A 20,460-nucleotide genomic window follows, 5' to 3' on the forward strand; every position below is an offset into this window, starting at 1 on the left:
AGATTGATGTTGGTTTCCTTGTTACCTCCGAGTATTTGCAGTGGGTGGCTAACATTGTGATTATTCCTAAGAAGGATAGAAAAGTTCATATGTGTGTTGATTATAGAGATTTGAATAAAGCCAGTCTGAAGGATGATTTTCCTTTACCACACATTGATATGTTGGTAGACAATACAAGTAAATTTAAAGTCATTTCGTTTATGGACGAATTTTACGGTTATAATCAAATCAAGATGGCACCCGAAGATATGGAGAAGACCATATTCATTACACCTTAGGGAACATTCTATTATCGAGTGATGCCTTTCGACTTAAAGAATACTGGTGCAACATCCTAGAGAGCTATGACCACTCTTTTTCATGACATGATTCATAAAGAGATTCGAGTTTATGTTGATGATATAATTGCTAAGTCAAGTGATGAAGAAGAGCATGTTGAGCATTTCTTGAAGTTATTGCAGCATTTGAGGAAATATAAACTTCGTTTGAATCCCAATAAATGTACTTTTAGTGTTCGTTCTTGTAAGTTGTTGGGCTTTATTATCAACGAGAAGGGTATTAAGGTCGATCCTGCCAAGGTCAAAGCACTACAAGAGATGCCTGCTGTAGCACCTTAAATTTGCACCCCCCCATTCATGCACTCATTTCATTTTTTAGGTCATTAACATTACATATTGCATTGCATCTTGGCATTCAGCACTGGCATCAAGAGAATTCCTCAGTGAAAAAGAGAAAGTTTTTCCTTGAGATGAAGGCCACATGATTATTCTCAAGAGCTTATATGAGCCAAGGTTCATTTTGAAGCAACTTTGCCAAGTGGTAGAGGTCCAAAGTCATCAGTGCATTTTCAGGTCATCTGAGGCCCATACAAGTCAACTGTGCCTTCAACTGAGGGCTTTGAAGTGGAGAAATAGTTTGAGACACTTCATTCATGTCCAAAAGAGGCTTATTCATCATATCAAACATCTACCTGGAAGAATTTGAAGCCAGATCAAAAGTTTCCTAAAATGGAAAGTGACCTGTAATTTCAAGTTTCCAAAAATGGCAAGTTTTTAGACCACATTCAACTTGACTTTCCAACACCAAAGGAGCTTCAAATGAAATTTTGGTCAACATGAAAGTTGAAGATCTTTCTCTCCCATTTTCAAAAAGTCCAAGATCATGAGCATCTGATGAATGGTTGAGAAGTTATGAGCAGATGATCACCAAGTGTGCATGGAAATTCAACAAGCCATAACTTTTGATCCAAAACTCCAAATGGAGTCACACTTTTTGCAAAATGCATGTCATGACCATTATTTTCCAAATCTATCATTGCATTACATGAAATAAAATCATATGATCATTGGCTTACACAAGTGCATTTTGGAGGGAAAATTGGCAATTTAAATTTGGTGCATTACATGAGTTAAATTCCAATCCAATTGTGTTCATGAACTGATTTTAAGTGAAAATACACCTCCACATGCTACTGTTCACGTGGGATTGAGCCATGCACCCTCATTTTTCATTTTTGGTCATACACCTTATTTCTCATTAACTTTTCATTAGCCATTGCTAATTTGGATTAGCATGATAATTAACACAGCATATAAAAGGTTAATCATAACAAAATTTCTCAGTTTTTCACTCATTCTAGATCTAGATCCAAATTCCCTCCAAAAATTCTCTCAATCCAAATTTGAAAATTCTTCACATAACACTTGAATTTTATTGCATATTCGAGTTCATTGATCATCACTGAGTGTAAATCAAGCTGTGGATTGAAGGTTTTGGTGAAGAATCAAGCAAATCGTGCATGAACACATGAACATGGAGCTTTGAGTTTCAGCAAGATCCAAGCCAATTGAAGCACAAAATCGTGTACCAGACTTCATAGCAAGGTTAAGGAAGGAAATCTGGAGCTGGAGAGCACTTGAATCTATTGAATACATTCATTGTTCTTCAAGAGGTTAGAAATTCGAATCTCTTAATTCTTCAAATCATTGCCATGTTTAGGTAGATCTCATCATGCTGAGAATTCTGATGGTTATAGAGTTGAATTTGGATGAATATTGATTGAGTTATGCTGAGTTGAATGTTTGAACATGAAATATGTTTCTACTCGATCCGTGTTTATTATTGAGATTTAGGCCAAATGAATACTGGATTTGTGTTCCTCATGTTGAGAGCTTTTGATTGATGTACCTGTTTGCAAATTCTGGAAAAAAATTTGTTGCATGCATTGTAGCGTCGCCGGTCTTAACGAGGAAGACGGTGGAAACCACCGTCAACCACCGCGTGTGAATAATGTCTGGTTTGTCTGATGTTAGTGCTAGGGCTTTTGCCTCGTCACTGCCACGCTAGTGTTCCATTGGCAAGATGATTGGCTGTGGTTATTTGACTGGTTCCACGCATGCATGGACCATAAGTTGGCATGCCAACTCAATAAATGAAGCGCAACATTTTGAAAATGCGCCTCCCTTCGATTCTCAGCGGTGCCATTTGTGGATTTTTATTTTTCCAGCGCTTATTTTTCATGTACATGGTTTGATCCTCACTGCATGCATTTTTTCAAACTTCAGTAACATTTTCCATTTCCATCCATTTTATCATGTGTATTTGTTCATTTTATTTCAATATTTCCATCCAACTTCAAAAAATCATAACAATTAGAAAATTAATCCAAATCACTTCCAATTTTTTGCTACATGTTCATATGGATGCCTATTATTTTGTGGTTGTGATTTCTTGATTTTATCATTTCTGGATTTTGAATTGTGTTGGCTTATGTGAACATGTGTGCAAATGTGACATGTTGTACCAATTCTTTTGTGAAAAGCTCATACATTGTCCAATTGCTTTGAAATTTGGTATGCTGATTCCTAACATGTTGCTTGATTTTTGAGGCTTGGTTGTGCATTTTTATCATTTTCCATCTCTGTTTTAGGCACATGAATGTATGGTGTGACAATGTGTGTCACACAATTTGATGTTGCTCTTGTTCATTTTCATATACATGTCAATTGAGATTTTCTGATTCCAATTTTCTGCATGATGCTTGTGCTTGACATGTTGTATGCACATAAAAATTTCCATGGTTATTTGATTCATTTCTGTTTTAATATGGAATTTTCATTCTTGAGGTCCAATTGTGTGCTTTGTAATTGCCTTTGCCATATCTTGCTCATGTGATAAACTTGCCTTATGATTTAGACTTGGTTCTTTTTAGGATATGTTCTTGCTTGAATAAATATGCTTCATGTTGAATATTAGCCGCTGTTTTGACTTTTTGCTTTGCCTTTGACCCAAGTCTTGGTACTAGTGGTTTGTACTCATCTTTTGAGCTTTGTATTTCAGGGTCAAGCTATTAGCTCTAGTGGTTGATGCAATATTATGACTTGAGATGCAAATTTGCTTTGTCCACTAACCTTTCTTGTATTGTAGGTCCCTTGGTGATGAACTCACTTGAGTTGTTGACTTGCCTTGTGTGCATATTGGTTGTAACATTGTTGGTTGACTGTTTGGTTTGTCTGAATGTGAATATTGACTTGTTTGACTTTCTTACAAGTACTTTAGTTGCTTTAGCTCATTGCTTGAGCTGTGCTTTGCTTGTGGTTGGCATACCACCTAGGTAATCATCCTCTAACTCCATGTAGTCTGGAAGCCCTGTCGTTTCTTTTGGCAGGCATTTGGCTGAAGTCCTCCTTAAGAGGCAATGAATGTGTTTGTTTACTTTTGTGCCATGTACTTCAAGTCCTCCTAAGTGAAGAGGCAATTGGCAGATAGAAGGGACTAGCAGTCAGTCCCCTGCTAATCATTTGAGTCGTTCATTATGCTCGCACTACGTGCTAAGGCTCTTGAACCTAACCCAAGATCCTTGTATATAGAGTCAGTCAAGTGGAGTAGGGTCCCTCATTCTGGATCCCCACGTTTTCATTGATTGAAGCTCACCCAGGCCCGGGTTAAGAGCTATGAGGTCCAATCCTCATTACCTTTCATCTGCTCACCCTGACGGTCAATGTCAGTGGTTAAGAGCCTTCATACCCTTCCAGTTGGCTTGTTTGTCGAGGTTGATATGACCCCTTGACTAAAGCCCAACTTGTTTCTCGAGGTCGATATGACCCCTTGACTAAAGCCTCACCCTTGATGTTTGAGCCCCTTGTTGGTGTGTTTACTTCATGTTATATGTTTTTGTATGGTGTGATTGTATCCCCATAGGTTTGCTAGACTTCGCATAGTCTCTCGTTTGCATGTCAATTAAGGTAGCACGGTTCCTTCGTCTAGGACTTCCTTTCTTGCGTGAGCTTTCCTAAAACACAAACAAACGCTACATTCTCTTAAGGACACGTTAACTCCTTCTACTACAGGTGAGTAAGTCTCCCAAGGCCGAGCATCTGGTAGATTGCGTAGTGACGTTGTTCATCTTAAAAACACAAAACAAATAGAAATAGTTTAGCCGAACTACGGTAACTCTGATTCTCATGTTTAGATGAGATACGTAGGCACGAGATGCGATGTCTTGTCGAGTTTGACTAACAACTAACTTTATCCTTTTCTCTCTCCCTCGTTGCGATTGAGACCTTCCTTTTCTCTCGCCCTCGTTGCGATCGAGACCTTCCTTTTCTCTTGCCCTAGTTGCAATCGAGGCCCTTCTTCATTTCGTGTGCGTTTGTCTGGAGTCAGATGTAAGTCCAGCTATTGGCTTTCTGTTTCTTTGTTCGTATGTTTGTGTTCGTTTGGAGTCTGATGTAAGTCCAACGATTGGCATTCAGTTTCCTGTTTGTTTGTTGTTTGTTCAGAGTCTGATGTAAGTCCAGCGATTGGCATTCGGTTTCCTGTTTGCGTTTCTTTGTTCGGAGTCGGATGTAAGCCCAACGATTGGGATTCCGTTTCCTCGTTTGTGTTTATTTGTTTGGAGTTGGATGTAAGTCCATTGATTGGCATTCCGTTTCCTGTTGTGTGTTTCGTTTGATGTCTTAGTGTCTCCTTTCAGTGTTTTGTTTCGGCGTGCGTTAGCCGAGCTACGAGTGCTCTGATTCTTTCTTTGGTTAGAGAAGATACATATGCATAGGATGCGATGTCCTAGCGAGCACGTTCCCCGTTTCCCCGAACTACGTCGACTCTGATGTTTGTTTCTGACAAACTACGTAGGCCTAGGATGCGACATCCTGCCGAGTCCATTTTCCCCTTCCTCCATCTTTCACCTGTGTTTCATTCCAGTGTGTGTGCATTCTTTGAGCAGTTTTTATCAGCAACCTTATTCTATTCTCTTGAGCATGGATCCCGTCGGGAACGACGAACGTGAGGGGGTGCTAATACCTTCCCCTTACGTAACCGACTCCCGATCCTTGCATTCTCTGGTCGTAAGACCATTTCCTTTCCAGGTTTACTTCGAGCGTTTCCTTTCCCTCCTTTGGGATGAATAACGCACGGTGGCGGCTCTGTGTCTTTTCCCGTCGGTTGTTTTTCGCGTATGCGACAGCTGGCGACTCTGCTGGGGACACTAGAGAAGTTGACCTCTTGCTGGTCCATCTTCCCTAAGCGAGTCAATCCTAGCGCTCTCTAGGATAGTTTTGGTTGCTTTTACTGCTTTATTTATTGCATTTATAATTATGCTGTGATTGTATATACTTGCATATATGTTTGCATGCATCATATTATCATTATGCTGGCTGTGTATCTGTTTCTCTGTGGGGTAGGAGTCACAAGAGGTAAAAGGCCCAATACCCAGGCTATGAGTGAACTTTAGGACACCTAGGAATAGAGTGATTCATGGGAAGCGGGTGGTATGGCGCCACTTAGCGGAACATGATATCACGAGCAGTTCAGATTCTGATGGGGTATTATCGTTGCATACATCTGGTGTGCATATGATGATATTCTTGAAAGGATCATTTATCCTGCGTTTCTCTTGACCTTACCCTGGCCTAGATGACACCCGTGAGTGGGGCGGGATTGAATCATTTGCAGGTACTGATGGTGACTATGGTTCAGTTGGATTTATGGGTGTTCATTTCTGAGACGCCGGAGTTCTGTCCGTGGTACTTATCAGTGGGTTCCGTTTATTTGGGATCCCCGGGTTGAATCCAAGGGTACCTGTTTAGAGGATTTTGTTGTCATCCGTTCAGTGGATGTCCCTGTGATGAGGGTGGTATATCCTCTGTTTCGTTTATTTCGGAACTCCCCAAGTTGGATTTATGGTTACATGGGCCCTCAGATGACTGTGACCAGTTCAGAGACTTGATGGATCTTCAAATGACTTGGAGGATGCACAGTGACTTGCATTCATGCATCTGCATCATTCCAATTTTGCATTCATCTGCATCTAACCCGTGTCTATCCATATGGGGAGTATATCATTGATTGAGATTCTGGTTGAGAGACATCCTGATGTCCGAATGTTATTGTCAAATTATTATCTATCTCGATGAAGCCAGAATCAAAGGACAAAATCTTCCTTATATGGATAGACATTGCATTCATGTGTGAGTCATATTAACCTGTTTTCTGTTTTGTAGGTGTCAGTATCTAACCTGTTTGGTTGACTCAGGAATCATTGCTCGCACACGCCGAGTCATCCCTCTGCACATAGCTCGTCCGCTCAGATATCCTACCAGACTCAACAAACCTAGACTGATGGATCCACCCAACGCTGACATTCTCGAGCTGAAAGAGAAGATGAGTGAAGTTGATCAACGTCATGCAAGGGTTCGCCTTGGGGCAGCAAGCGATCGCCGAAAAGGTGGATAAGGCCGAGGCTTTAGCCAGGGCAAAAGGAAAACAGGCGGTGGAAAGAGATAGGTTTGGGGTTGGCTATCAGCCGGGCCAAAGCTCGTCGGGGCAGAATAAAGGACATCGTCAACCGTTCACATTCATCAGTGCTGGAATGCTAGATCCAGATCACGCCTGTGCGAAGGGTGAAGAGATCGACAGTGACTGCGAGCTCGATCGTTGGATAAAATCGTGCGTACTAGGGATGGAGGTCCATAACTGGAAGGCCGAAAAGATCATCACTGTCACTCTACAAAAAGAGTAGTATTTCTGTTTTTCAATTCTGTTTGCATGAAAGCCATACGTTTTGCCCGAAGCGTAATGGTCCATTGTAAGGGCCACCTCATGTGTTTCATTTTGCAACATTTTGCATCATTAATAAATGAATGTTTTGTATTAAAAGCGATGTTCCCTGTTTTTCATTTATTTTTGCAGTTTAAAAAAAATAAAAATGGCAATGTTTGTTTTCATTTTCCTTCCTTTCGATTTGTCTCGTTCCGACCTCAAAAGCAATGCATGAATCAAAATTCATGCAGATGCGACTATTCTCCTGATCTCATTGATAACAATTCGGTTACACCTTTGTATGACTTCGACAATTCGATCTATCATGCCGAAGAAAGAAGGCAAAGAAGATTGTGAACTGCCAGAGGAATTAGCCAGGTTGTTGAATCCAGAGGAGAAGGTGATTCAACCGCACGAGGAGCGAGTTGAAATCTGGGCACCGAGGAGGTCTGAAAGGAAGTAAAGATTGGGGCCGCCTTGGAGGCGAGTGTCAAGCGTGGAAGTGATGCCATTCGGTCTAAAGAACACCGATGTCGTGTATCAGAGAGCTGTGGCGACTTTGTTTCATGATATGATTCATCATGAAATCGAATGCTATGTTGATGACATGATAGCAAAGTCCCAAACTGAAGAGGGGCATCTGGTGGATCTGACCAAGTTGTTTGACCGGTTGAGACAATTCAAGCTGAGGTTGAATCCGAATAAGTGCACTTTCGGAGTGCAGTCCGGTAAACTACTGAGGTTTATTGTGAGCGGAAGAGGAATCGAGGTTGATCCTGCTAAAAAAAAAAGAAACAAGTAATACAAGAAATGCCTGAACCGAGAATAGAAAAGGAGGTTCGGGGTTTCTTAGGTAGATTGAACTGCATCTCACGGTTCATATCTCATCTAACAGCCACGTGTGAACCCGTATTCAAGCTGTTAAAAAAGAAGATCAAACGATCAGGTGGAATGATGATTTCCAGGCGGCATTTGAAAAAAATAAAAGAATATTTGCAGGAGCCTCCGATTCTATTGCCTCCCGTGAACCCTGTACTTGACAGTCCTCGAGGGATCTATGGGGTGTGTACTGGGGCAGCATGACGAGTCTGATCGAAAAGAGCATGCAGTTTACCTTAGCAAAAAGTTTACCGACTGTGAAACAATATATTCACTGCTCGAGAAAACTTGCTGTACTTTGGCATAGGCTGCTCGCCGACTGAGACAGTATATGCTGGTTCATACCACTTTGTGGATTTCCAAGATGGATCCGATCAAGTACATATTTGAGAAGCCAGCATTGACCGGACGGGTTGCGAGAGGGCAAATGATTTTGACTGAATACGATATTCAGTACACGTCTCAGAAGGCCATCAAGGGGGGTATACTGTCTGATTACCTCGCCCAGCAACCCATTAAGGATTATTAACCGATGAAGTTTGAGTTCCTTGATGAGGACATCATGGTTCTCGAATCGAAAGATTATGAGAAACCGATCCCGGAGGAGGGGCCTGACCCTGAATCCGAACGGATTCTGATGTTTGATGGGGCCGTTAATGTGGATGGTAACGGAGTTGGAGCTGTTGTTGCCCGGCTAGCATTTGAATGCACCAACAGCGTGGCTGAACACGAAGCTTGTATCCTGGGTATCGAACCTCGGTGCGTACGTCTACTGGGGCAACGCCTTTCTTGCTCGTGTACGGGATGGAAGCCGTGCTACCGTTTGAGGTCCGGATTCCGTCGGTGAGAGTCCTGATGGGTGTGAAATTACAAGAGGCTGAGTGGGTAAGGACTCGGTACAAAGAGTTGAGCCTAATTGAGAAAAAGAGGCTGGCAACCGTTTGTCATGGGCAGTTGTGCCAACAACGAAAGAAGCGTGCTTTGACCGAAAGGTGCGACCTCGTGGGTATCGTTTGGGAGACGTGGTGTTGAAAAGGATCCTTCCTCCTCAGAACGATCGTAGGGGCAAGTGGGCACCCAATTATGAAGATCCATTCGTGGTCAAGAAGGTCTTCTCTGGCGACACCTTGTTATTGATCGACCATGGATGGTGAGGATTTTCCATCCCATGTGAATGCGGACGCAGTTAGAAAAATACTTCGTATAAGAGACCCACTGGACGAAAAGAATAAAATAGTCCAGGCAAAAAAGGGCATCCCGGCGAACCAAAAAAAAATGAAAAGGGTTCGGGCAAAAATTAGGGATAAAAAGAAAAGAAACTGTACACCCGACAAGTCGAAAACCCCACAAGGGCGGATGGGGAAAAAAAGGGTATCCCGGTGGACTGAAAACCCGAAAGGGCGGTCCAGGAAAAAGAGGGATTGAAACGAACAACTGCGTCCAGCATGATCGTTTGTACTTTGGTTAAGACACCTGGATAATCACCGGCAGAGATCGGTCAGAAGCGTCTTGTTCAGAAGGCATAAAGCGCGGAGAGTCTTGAGGACATATGGGGTATAACCGAGTTGGAACTCGATGAGATCACGTTTTCACATTGCCATTAGGATAGATTTTTCCTCTTGTGCGTAATTACCTCTTTTCAGGGATTGCTTCCGGTGTTTTGCTCAGTCATGAGCCACCTGTTTTCAATCGATAAATGCATGTTCAGTCAAATAATTTTGTTTTTGTTTTCATTACCGCTTTGATTGCAAAAACATTCGTTTGTTTTGATAAAGAATCTTTGCATTTTGAGACATAGAGGTCCCTTCCGATGCATGTTTATAAGATTGAAAACGTGAAATCTTATTCGAAAGTTTGAGTGACCTAGGTGTTGAAATCTTGGCACGCCTGGGGCACACTTTTATCTAACGATCTCTTTTGCAGGTGCTGTTGGTTGTTTTCACTCACTTGCAGGTAGTGATGTGAAGCGTTTTGACAAGAGATCCCCATGGAGTCCAATCAGGGACAAGGGATTGAATAACGGTGAAAAGACGGCGAAAGAATCGCGACATCCTAGAGGGTAATCAAGAAGACTCTTCAAAATCTGAAAACTAGAGAGTTGGCCCGAATCTGAGGAGGTCGATTGTCTCGAAGTAGAGAAAAGCCGAGAATACAAAGTGACGAATTAGAAGAGACCGGATGAGTCTGGGAGCTCTCAAAAGTGAAATATTGACACAATGGTTAGATGGTGAATGCCAGTGTTCGACGAGTTGACAGGTGTTCCATGTCAAAATTTCGTACCTCCACAGCGGTTTGGGATTGTTATCTCCCCAGCGGATTCGAGAGCGGTGTTTCCTCAGCAGCCAGGTCTGGAAGTTGTTGCAATCCCCAGCAGGGTTGTGACTGTTAGTTCCCGAGCTAGTCTGAAGGTTACTATTTCCCCAGCTAGTCCGAAGTTTGCTGTTTCCCCTAGCAGGGTTGAGAGGGTTGTTTCTCCAGCTAGTCTGAAGTTTGCTGTTTCTCTCAGCAGGTTTGAGAATGTTATTTCCCCAACAAGTCTGAAGGTTGCTGTTTCCCCAGCGGAGGTGGCGTTGTTTGTTTTCCCCCAGCGAAGTCCCCAAGTGGATCGGGTTCAGTGGAGGTTGTCCCCAGTAAGGATTATCCGTTCCCCAGCAGCAGTGTTATTCCCCAGCAAGGTGGAAATTGGAGTGATATTGAGTTCCTCAGAAGAGTTCCTCGAGCTCCCCAGTAGAGTCCCCGGAGGGGGATATTTTTTATGCATTCATCATCTAGAAAAGCATAGCATATTGCATCATTAATCGCGTAGCATTTCCATGGTCATGGAGCATTACGCTAAAAAAAAACTCATACATCAGCATTGCAAAAGCCGTGGTTACCATTCGAGAATGGGTTTAGCCGGTTGAAGATGTTACTCTGAGGAGGTCAGCATCGCGATGTTGGGTCATCTGGGTCGATTTCAGAATTTGTATCTCCAGCATGGTCGAGAGGTTGATGTTTCCCCGACAAGTGACTCCCTAGTTGAGTGGGTTTCTCTGCCGTTCCGAGAATGACAGATCAGCAAGCATCCCTAGCAGTGCTAGTCCCCACAGAGTTGGAAGACCGGATCAGGGATTGTATGCTCAGCAAAGTGATTATGTGCTTTCCCAGCAGGAGTTTTCCTCCCCTGCATCTTGCAGGCTTGGATCATTTCCCCAGCAGAGGCGGATCGTTTTTCAACATCCGTGTTGCACATTTGTAGCGGTTGCTCTTGACAGCACTCAGAATTGACAATCCCCATCGAGAAGTTCCTCACCCGTCCATGAAAGGAAAGCCTGAATCTTCCCCAACTTAGTCCTCGGCAAGTGTCTGCCTTGTCTTGACATAGGTAGATGTCATCCTTACGATACCAGTAGGTGTCGTGTTGATCCCCGCGTCGGTCTCCTTTCTTTTGGTGTCAGTAGACATCATCTTTCGATGTCCGTAACATCGAATCTCTTCCCATTCATCCGTTGATGGTTGGTCGTGGTTTCTCTTCCCATTCATCCGTTGACGTCTGCTCGTGGTTTCTTTATTCCCATTTGCCCGTTGATGTTTGGTCGTGGTTTCTCTCTTCCCATTCATCCCTTGATGTCTGGTCGTGGTTTCTCTCTTCCCATTCGTCCGTTGACGTCTGGTCGTGGTTTCTCTCTTCCCATTCATCCGTTGATGTCTGGTCGTGGTCTCTCTTCCCATTCGTCCGTTGACGTCTGGTCGTGGTTTGTCTTCCCATTCATCCGTTGATGTCTGGTCGTGGTTTCTCTTTTCCCAGTCATCGGTAAATGTCTGGTCGTCCTTTTTTTGATGTCGGTAAACATCATCTTTCGATGTCGGTAAACATCGAGTCTTCCTAGTCATCGGTAAATGTCTGGTCGTGATTCAGTTTTTCTAGTCATCGGTAAATGTCTGGTCGTCCTTCTTTGATGTTGGTAAACATCATCTTTCGATGTCGGTAAACATCGAGTTTTTTCCCAGTCATTGGTAAATGTCTGGTCGTCCTCTTTTGGTGTCGATAAACATCATCTTTCGTTGTCGGTAAACATCGAGTTCCTTCCCAGTCATCGGTAAATGTCTGGTCGTTCTTTTTTGGTGTCGGTAAACATCATCTTTCGATATCGGTAAACGTCGACTTCCTTCCCAGTCATTGATAAATGTCTGGTCATCCTTTTTTGGTGTCGGTAAACATCATCTTTCGATGTCGGTAAACGTCGAGTTCCTTCCCAGTCATCGGTAAATGTCTGGTCGTTCTTTTTTTGATGTCGGTAAACATCATCTTTCAATGTCGGTAAACGTCGAGTTTCTTCCCAGTCATCGGTAAATGTCTGGTCATTCTTTTTTGATGTCAGTAAACATCATCTTTCGATGTCGGTAAACGTCGAGTTCCTTCCCATTCATCGGTAAATGTCTGGTCGTTCTTTTTTGGTGTCGGTAAACATCATCTTTCGATGTCGGTAAACATCGAGTTTCTTCCCAGTCATCGGTAAATGTCTGGTCGTCCTTCTTTGATGTCGGTAAACATCATCTTTCGATGTCGGTAAACGTCGAGTTTCTTCCCAGTCATCGGTAAATGTCTGGTCATTCTTTTTTGATGTCGGTAAACATCATCTTTCGATGTCGGTAAACGTCGAGTTTCTTCCCAGTCATCGGTAAATGTCTGGTCGTTCTTTTTTGGTTTCGGTAAACATCATTTTTCGATGTCGGTAAACATCGAGTTCTTCCCAGTCATCGGTAAATGTCTGGTCATGTATCCTTCTTTCCCAGTCATCGGTAAATGTCTGGTCATGTATCCTTCTTTCCCAGTCATCGGTAAATGTCTGGTCTTGTTTCATTTCTGAACATCATCTTTCGATGTCGGTAAACATCGAGTTTTTCCCAGTCATCGGTAAATGTCTGGTCATGTATCCTTCTTTTCCAGTCATCGGTAAATGTCTGGTCTTGTTTCATTTCTGAACATCATATTTCGATGTCGGTAAACATCGAGTTTTTCCCAGTCATCGGTAAATGTCTGGTCATGTATCCTTCCTTCCCAGTCATCGGTAAATGTCTGGTCATGTATCTTTCCTTCCGAGTCATCGGTAAATGTCTGGTCATGTATCCTTTCTTTGATAAATATCAACTCCTCAGTAGAGTCGTCAGTAAACGCCTGGTCTGGTTCCAGTTGTAGACATCTTTTCCTCCCCAATCGAAGCCGCCATCGGTAAATGGCCCCGCTTTCCTTGATATCAGTGTATATCAAGTCGACTATTTTGAAGCCGCCATCGGTAAATGGCCCTGCTTTCCTTGATATCAGTGTATATCAAGTCAACTGTTTTGAAGCTGCCATCGGTAAATGGCCCCGCTTTCCTTGATATCAGTGTATATCAAGTCGACTGTTTTGAAGCCGCCATCGGTAAATGGCCCCGCTTTCCTTGATATCAGTGTATATCAAGTCGACTGTTTTGAAGCCGCCATCGGTAAATGGCCCCGCTTTCCTTGATATCAATGTATATCAAGTCGATTGTTTTGAAGCCGCCATCGGTAAATGGCCCCGCTTTCCTAGATATCAATGTATATCAAGTCGACTTTTTTGAACCCGCCATCGGTAAATGGCCCCGCTTTCCTTGATATCAGTGAATATCAAGTCGACTATTGTGAAGCCGCCATCGGTAAATGGCCCCGCTTTCCTTGATATCAGTGTATATCAAGTCGTCTGTTTGGAAGCCGCCATCGGTAAATGAGCCTCGCTTCCTTGATTCATATCCCCTGCAGAGTGCAAATTTTATGGTTCTTTTGGTATTCAATCCCTGTTTACCTTGAAGGTCTGACATCCGTTGCTCTCATCCATTCAGGTTCCCAGTTGATTGAATAGGGGAAGCTGTAGCACCTCAAATTTGCACCCCCTATTCATGCATTCATTTCATTTTTTAGGTCATTAACATTACATATTGCATTGCATCTTGGCATTCAGCACTGGCATCAAGAGAATTCCTCAGTGCAAAAGAGCAAGTTTTTCCTTGAGATGAAGGCCACATGATTATTCTCAAGAGCTTATATGAGCCAAGGTTCATTTTGAAGCAACTTTGCCAAGTGGTAGAGGTCCAAAGTCATCAGTGCATTTTCAAGTCATCTGAGGCCCATACAAGTCAACTGTGCCTTCAACTGAGGGCTTTGAAGTGGAGAAATGGTTTGAGACACTTCATTCATGTCCAAAAGAGGCTTATTCATCATATCAAACATCTACCTGGAAGAATTTGAAGCCAGATCAAAAGTTTCCCAAAATGGAAAGTGACCTGTAATTTCAAGTTTCCAAAAATGGCAAGTTTTTAGACCACATTCAACTTGACTTTCCAACATCAAAGGAGCTTCAAATGAAATTTTGGTCAACATGAAAGTTGAAGATCTTTCTCTCCCATTTTCAAAAAGTCCAAGATCATGAGCATCTGATGAATGGTTGAGAAGTTATGAGTAAATGATCACCAAGTGTGCATGGAAATTCAACAAGCCATAACTTTTGATCCAAAACTCCAAATGGAGTCACTCTTTTTGCAAAATGCATGTCATGACCATTATTTTCCAAATCTATCATTGCATTGCATGAAATAAAATCATATGATCATTGGCTTACACAAGTGCATTTTGGAGGGAAAATTGGCAATTTAAATTTAGTGCATTACATGAGTTAAATTCCAATCCAATTGTGTTCATGAACTGATTTTAAGTGAAAATACACCTCCACATGCTACTGTTCACGTGGGATTGAGCCATGCACCCTCATTTTTCATTTTTGGTCATACACCTTATTTCTCATTAACTTTTCATTAGCCATTGCTAATTTGGATTAGCACGATAATTAACACAGCATATAAAAGGTTAATCATAACAAAATTTCTCAGTTTTTCACTCATTCTAGATCTAGATCCAAATTCCCTCCAAAAATTCTCTCAATCCAAATTTGAAAATTCTTCACATAACACTTGAATTTTATTGCATATTCGAGTTCATTGATCATCACTGAGTGTAAATCAAGCTGTGGATTGAAGGTTTTGGTGAAGAATCAAGAAAATCGTGCATGAACACATGAACATGGAGCTTTGAGTTTCAGCAAGATCCAAGCCAATTGAAGCACCAAATCATGTACCAGACTTCATAGCAAGGTTGAGGAAAGAAATCTGGAGCTGGAGAGCACTTGAATCTATTGAATACGTTCACTGTTCTTCAAGAGGTTAGAAATTCGAATCTCTTAATTCTTCAAATCATTGCCATGTTTAGGTAGATCTCATCATGCTGAGAATTCTGATGGTTATAGAGTTGAATTTGGATGAATATTGATTGAGTTATGCTGAGTTGAATGTTTGAACATGAAATATGTTTCTGCTCGATCCGTGTTTATTATTGAGATTTAGGCCAAATGAATACTGGATTTGTGTTCCTCATGTTGAGAGCTTTTGATTGATGTACCTGTTTGCAAATTCTGGAAAAAATTTTGTTGCATGCATTGTAGCGCGCCGGTCTTAACGAGGAAGACGGTGGAAACCACCGTCAACCACCGCGTGTGAATAATGTCTGGTTTGTCTGATGTTAGTGCTAGGGCTTTTGCCTCGTCACTGCCACGCTAGCGTTCCATTGGCAAGATGATTGGCTGTGGTTATTTGACTGGTTCCACGCATGCATGGACCATGAGTTGGCATGCCAACTCAATAAATGAAGCGCAGCGTTTTGAAAACGCGCCTCCCTTCGATTCCCAGCGGTGCCATTATGGATTTTTATTTTTCCAGCGCTTATTTTTCATGTACATGGTTCGATCCTCACTGCATGCATTTTTTCAAACTTTAGTAACATTTTCCATTTCCCTCCATTTTATCATGTGTATTTGTTCATTTTATTTCAATATTTCCATCCAACTACAAAAAATCATAACAATTAGAAAATTAATCCAAATCACTTCCAATTTTTTGCTACATGTTCATATGGATGCCTATCATTTTGTGGTTGTGATTTCTTGATTTTATCATTTCTGGATTTTGAATTGTGTTGGCTTATGTGAACATGTGTGCAAATGTGACATGTTGTACCAATTCTTTTGTGAAATGCTCATACATTGTCCAATTGCTTTGAAATTTGGTATGCTGATTCCTAACATGTTGCTTGATTTTTGAGGCTTGGTTGTGCATTTTTATCATTTTCCATCTCTGTTTTAAGCATATGAATGTATGGTGTGACAATGTGTGTCACACAATTTGATGTTGCTCTTGTTCATTTTCATATACATGTCAATTGAGATTTTCTGATTCCAATTTTCTGCATGATGCTTGTGTTTGACATGTTGTATGCACATAAAAATTTCCATGGTTATTTGATTCATTTGTGTTTTAATATGGAATTTTCATTCTTGAGGTCCAATTGTGTGCTTTGTAATTGCCTTTGCCATATCTTGCTCATGTGATGACCTTGCCTTGTGATTTAGACTTGGTCCTTTTTAGGACATGTTCTTGCTTGAATAAATATGCTTCATGTTGAATATTGGCTGCTGTTTTGACTTTTTGCTTTGCCTTTGACCCTAGTCTTGGTACTAGTGGTTTGTACTCATCTTTTGAGCTTTGTATTTCAGGTTCAAGCTATTAGCTCTAGTGGTTGATGCAATCTTATGACTTGAGATGAAAATTTTCTTTGTCCACTAACCTTTCTTGTATTGTAGGTCCCTTGGTGATGAACTCACTTGAGTTGTTGACTTGCCTTGTGTGCATATTGGTTGTAACATTGTTGGTTGACTGTTTGGTTTGTCTGAATGTGAATATTGACTTGTTTGACTTTCTTACAAGTACTTTAGTTGCTTTAGCTCATTGCTTGAGCTGTGCTTTGCTTGTGGTTGGCATACCACCTAGGTAATCATCCTCTAACTCCATGTAGTCTGGAAGCCCTGTCGTTTCTTTTGGCAGGCATTTGGCTGAAGTCCTCCTTAAGAGGCAATGAATGTGTTTGTTTACTTTTGTGCCATGTACTTCAAGTCCTCCTAAGTGAAGAGGCAATTGGCAGATAGAAGGGACTAGCAGTCAGTGCCATGCTAATCGTTTGAGTCGTTCATTATGCTCGCACTACGTGCTGAGGCTCTTGAACCTAACCCAAGATCCTTGTATATAGAGTCAGTCAAGTGGAGTGGGGTCTCTCGTTTGCATGTCAATTAAGGTAGCACGGTTCCTTCGTCTAGGACTTCCTTTCTTGCGTGAGCTTTCCTAAAACACAAACAAACGCTACATTCTCTTAAGGACACATTAACTCCTTCTACTACAGGTGAGTAAGTCTCCCAAGGTCGAGCATCCGGTAGATTGCGTAATGACGTTGTTCATCTAAAAAACACAAAACAAATAGAAATAGTTTAGCCGAACTACGGCAACTCTGATCCTCATGTTCAGATGAGATACGTAGGCACGAGATGCGATGTCTTATCGAGTTTGACTAACAACTAACTTTATCCTTTTCTCTCACCCTTGTTGCGATCGAGACCTTCCTTTTCTCTCGCCCTCGTTGCGATCGAGACCTTTCTTTTCTCTCGCCCTCGTTGCGATCGAGACCTTCCTTTTCTCTTGCCCTAGTTGCAATCGAGGCCCTTCTTCTTTTCGTGTGCGTTTGTCTGGAGTCAGATGTAAGTCAAGCTATTGGCTTTCTGTTTCTTTGTTCGTGTGTTTGTGTTCGTTTGGAGTCTGATGTAAGTCCAGCGATTGGCATTCGGTTTCCCGTTTGTTTGTTGTTTGTTCGGAGTTTGATGTAAGTCCAGCGATTGGCATTCGGTTTCCTGTTTGCGTTTCTTTGTTCGGAGTCGGATGTAAGCCCAGCGATTGGCATTCTGTTTCCTCGTTTGTGTTTGTTTGTTCGGAGTTGGATGTAAGTCCATTGATTGGCATTCCGTTTCCTGTTGTGTGTTTCGTTTGACGTCTCAGCGTCTCCTTTCAGTGTTTTGTTTCGGCGTGCGTTAGACAAGCTACGAGTGCTCTGATTCTTTCTCTGGTTCAAGAAGATACGTATGCATAGGATGCGATGTCCTAGCGAGCATGTTCCCCGTTTCCCCGAACTACGTCGACTCTGATGTTTGTTTCTGACAAACTACGTAGGCCCAAGATGCGACATCCTGCCGAGTCCGCTTTCCCATTTCCTCCGTCTTTCACCTGTGTTTCATTCCAGTGTGTGTTCATTCTTTGAGCAGTTTTTATCAGCAACCTTATTCTATTCTCTTGAGCGTGGATCCCGTCGAGTACGACGAACATGAGGGGGTGCTAATACCTTCCCCTTGTGTAACCGACTCCTGATCCTTGCAATCTTTGGTCGTAAGACCATTTCCTTTCCAGGTTTACTTTGAGCGTTTCCTTTCCCTCCTTTGGGATAAATAACGCACGGTGGCGGTTCTGTGTCTTTTCCCGCCGGTTGTTTTTCGCGTATGCGACACCTGCGCCCAAAACTGAGAAGCAAGTCAGAGGTTTTCTTGGCCACTTAAACTATATATCAAGATTTATATCGCATATGACTGCCACATATGCTCCTATATTCAAGCTCCTTCAGAAAGATCAATCATGTGATTGTACCGAAGATTTCCATAAAGCTTTTGACATTATCAAAGAATATCTTCTTGAGCCTCCGATTCTGTCTCCATCTATTGAAGGAAGACCGTCGATCATGTAATTAATTATGCTGGAAGAAAGTATAGGTTGTGTTCCTGGCCAGCAAGATGAGTCTGGGAAGAAAGAATATGCAATTTACTACCTCAGTAAGAAGTTCACCGACTGTGAGACTCAGTATTCTATGCTTGAGTAAACATGTTGCACATTGGCTTGGCCTGCTAAGCGTCTGCGTCAGTATATGTTGAATCATACTACTTGGTTGATATCCAAAATGGGTCCAATCAAGTACATTTTTGAGAAGTCTTCTTTAACTAGGAGGATTGCTCGTTGGTAGATGTTGTTATCAGAGTATGGCATTGGGGCAGTGATTATTACTCCTCAAGGCACTCATTTTGCGTTTACAACTAGATTGACCTTCAAGTGTACAAACAATATGGCTGAGTATGAAGCTTGCATTATGGGGCTTGAAGAAGCCATTGATCTCATAATTAAATAACTTGACGTCTATGGAGATTCAACTTTGGTTGTGAATCAGATCAAAGGTGAATGGGAGACGAATCAACCCAGTTTAATACCGTATAGAGATTATGCAAGGAGAATTTCAACTTTCTTTACAAAGGTTGAGTTTCATCATATCCACCAAGATGAAAACCGGATGGCTGATGCTCTTGCAATGTTGGCTTCCATGATTATGGTGAAGTTTTGGAATGAAGATCCCAATATGACTATGATGCGTCTTGATAGGCCAGCTCATGTATTTGCTGTTGAAGAAGTCAAAGATGAAAAGCCATGGTATTTTGATATCAAATTTTTCCTCCAAAGTCATATTTATATCGTATGCAAATGTGACCAAGCAAGTTGTTGTAAGGTTTATCAAGAATAAGATCATATGCAGTTATGGTGTGCCAAGTAAGATCATTACTGATAATGGATCGAACTTGAATAATAATATGGTGGAAGCTCTTTGCAAATACTTCAAGATTGCACATCATAATTCTTCTCCCTACAGACCCAAGATGAATGGCGCTGTTGAAGCAGCGAACAAGAACATTAAGAAGATTATCCAAAAGATGGTCGTGACCTACAATAATTGGCATGAGATGCTCCCGTATGCTTTGCATGGGTACCGTACATCCATCCGCATTTCAACAGAGGCAACCCCTTTCTCTCTTATTTATGGCATGGAAGTTGTGCTCCTAGTAGAGGTTGAGATCCCGTCATTGCATGTGCTGATGGAAGCAAAGTTGACTGAAGCTGAATGGTGTCAGACCAGATATGACCAGCTGAATTTGAATGAAGAGAAGAGATTGACTTCCATGTGTCATGGTCAATTATATCAATAGAGAATGAAGAAAGCTTTCGATAAGAAGGTCAAGCCTCGCGTGTTTCGAGAAGATTACCTCGTGCTCAAGAAGATTCTATCTTTCAAACCTGATGCTAGGGGTAAATGGACTCCTAATTATGAAGGCCCATACGTTGTTAAGAGAACCTTCTTAGGTGAAGCATTGATTCTTATAACTATGGATGGTGAAGAGTTCACGCGTCCCGTGAACACCGATGCAGTCAAGAAATACTTTGCCTAAAAAAGAAAAGAATAACTCGCTAAGTTAAAAACCCGAAAGGGAGGCATAGGCAAAAATGAGTGTCTCGGTGGATTGAAAACCCAAAAGGGCGATCCAGGAAAAAGTTAGAGACATAAAACAAAATATTTATCATAGTAGATTGAGTACCCCACCTTGGGGAAATCTAGGGATTATAGCAAGTAACTGCATTCGGTTGGTCCTTTTCCATTTAAATTACCAGTTTAAAACTTTGTAAAGATCCACAGAGTCCTTCCATTTGCGGACTACCATTATATTAAATAAAGTTGAGCTTTTATCTAATTGTTTCTATTCTTATTTGATTCTGTTTAATAAAATTGAATTTCTATGATGATAAT

This window comes from Lathyrus oleraceus, chromosome 7, assembly GCF_024323335.1.
Source record: "Lathyrus oleraceus cultivar Zhongwan6 chromosome 7, CAAS_Psat_ZW6_1.0, whole genome shotgun sequence".
NCBI classification, from domain to species: Eukaryota; Viridiplantae; Streptophyta; class Magnoliopsida; order Fabales; family Fabaceae; genus Lathyrus; species Lathyrus oleraceus.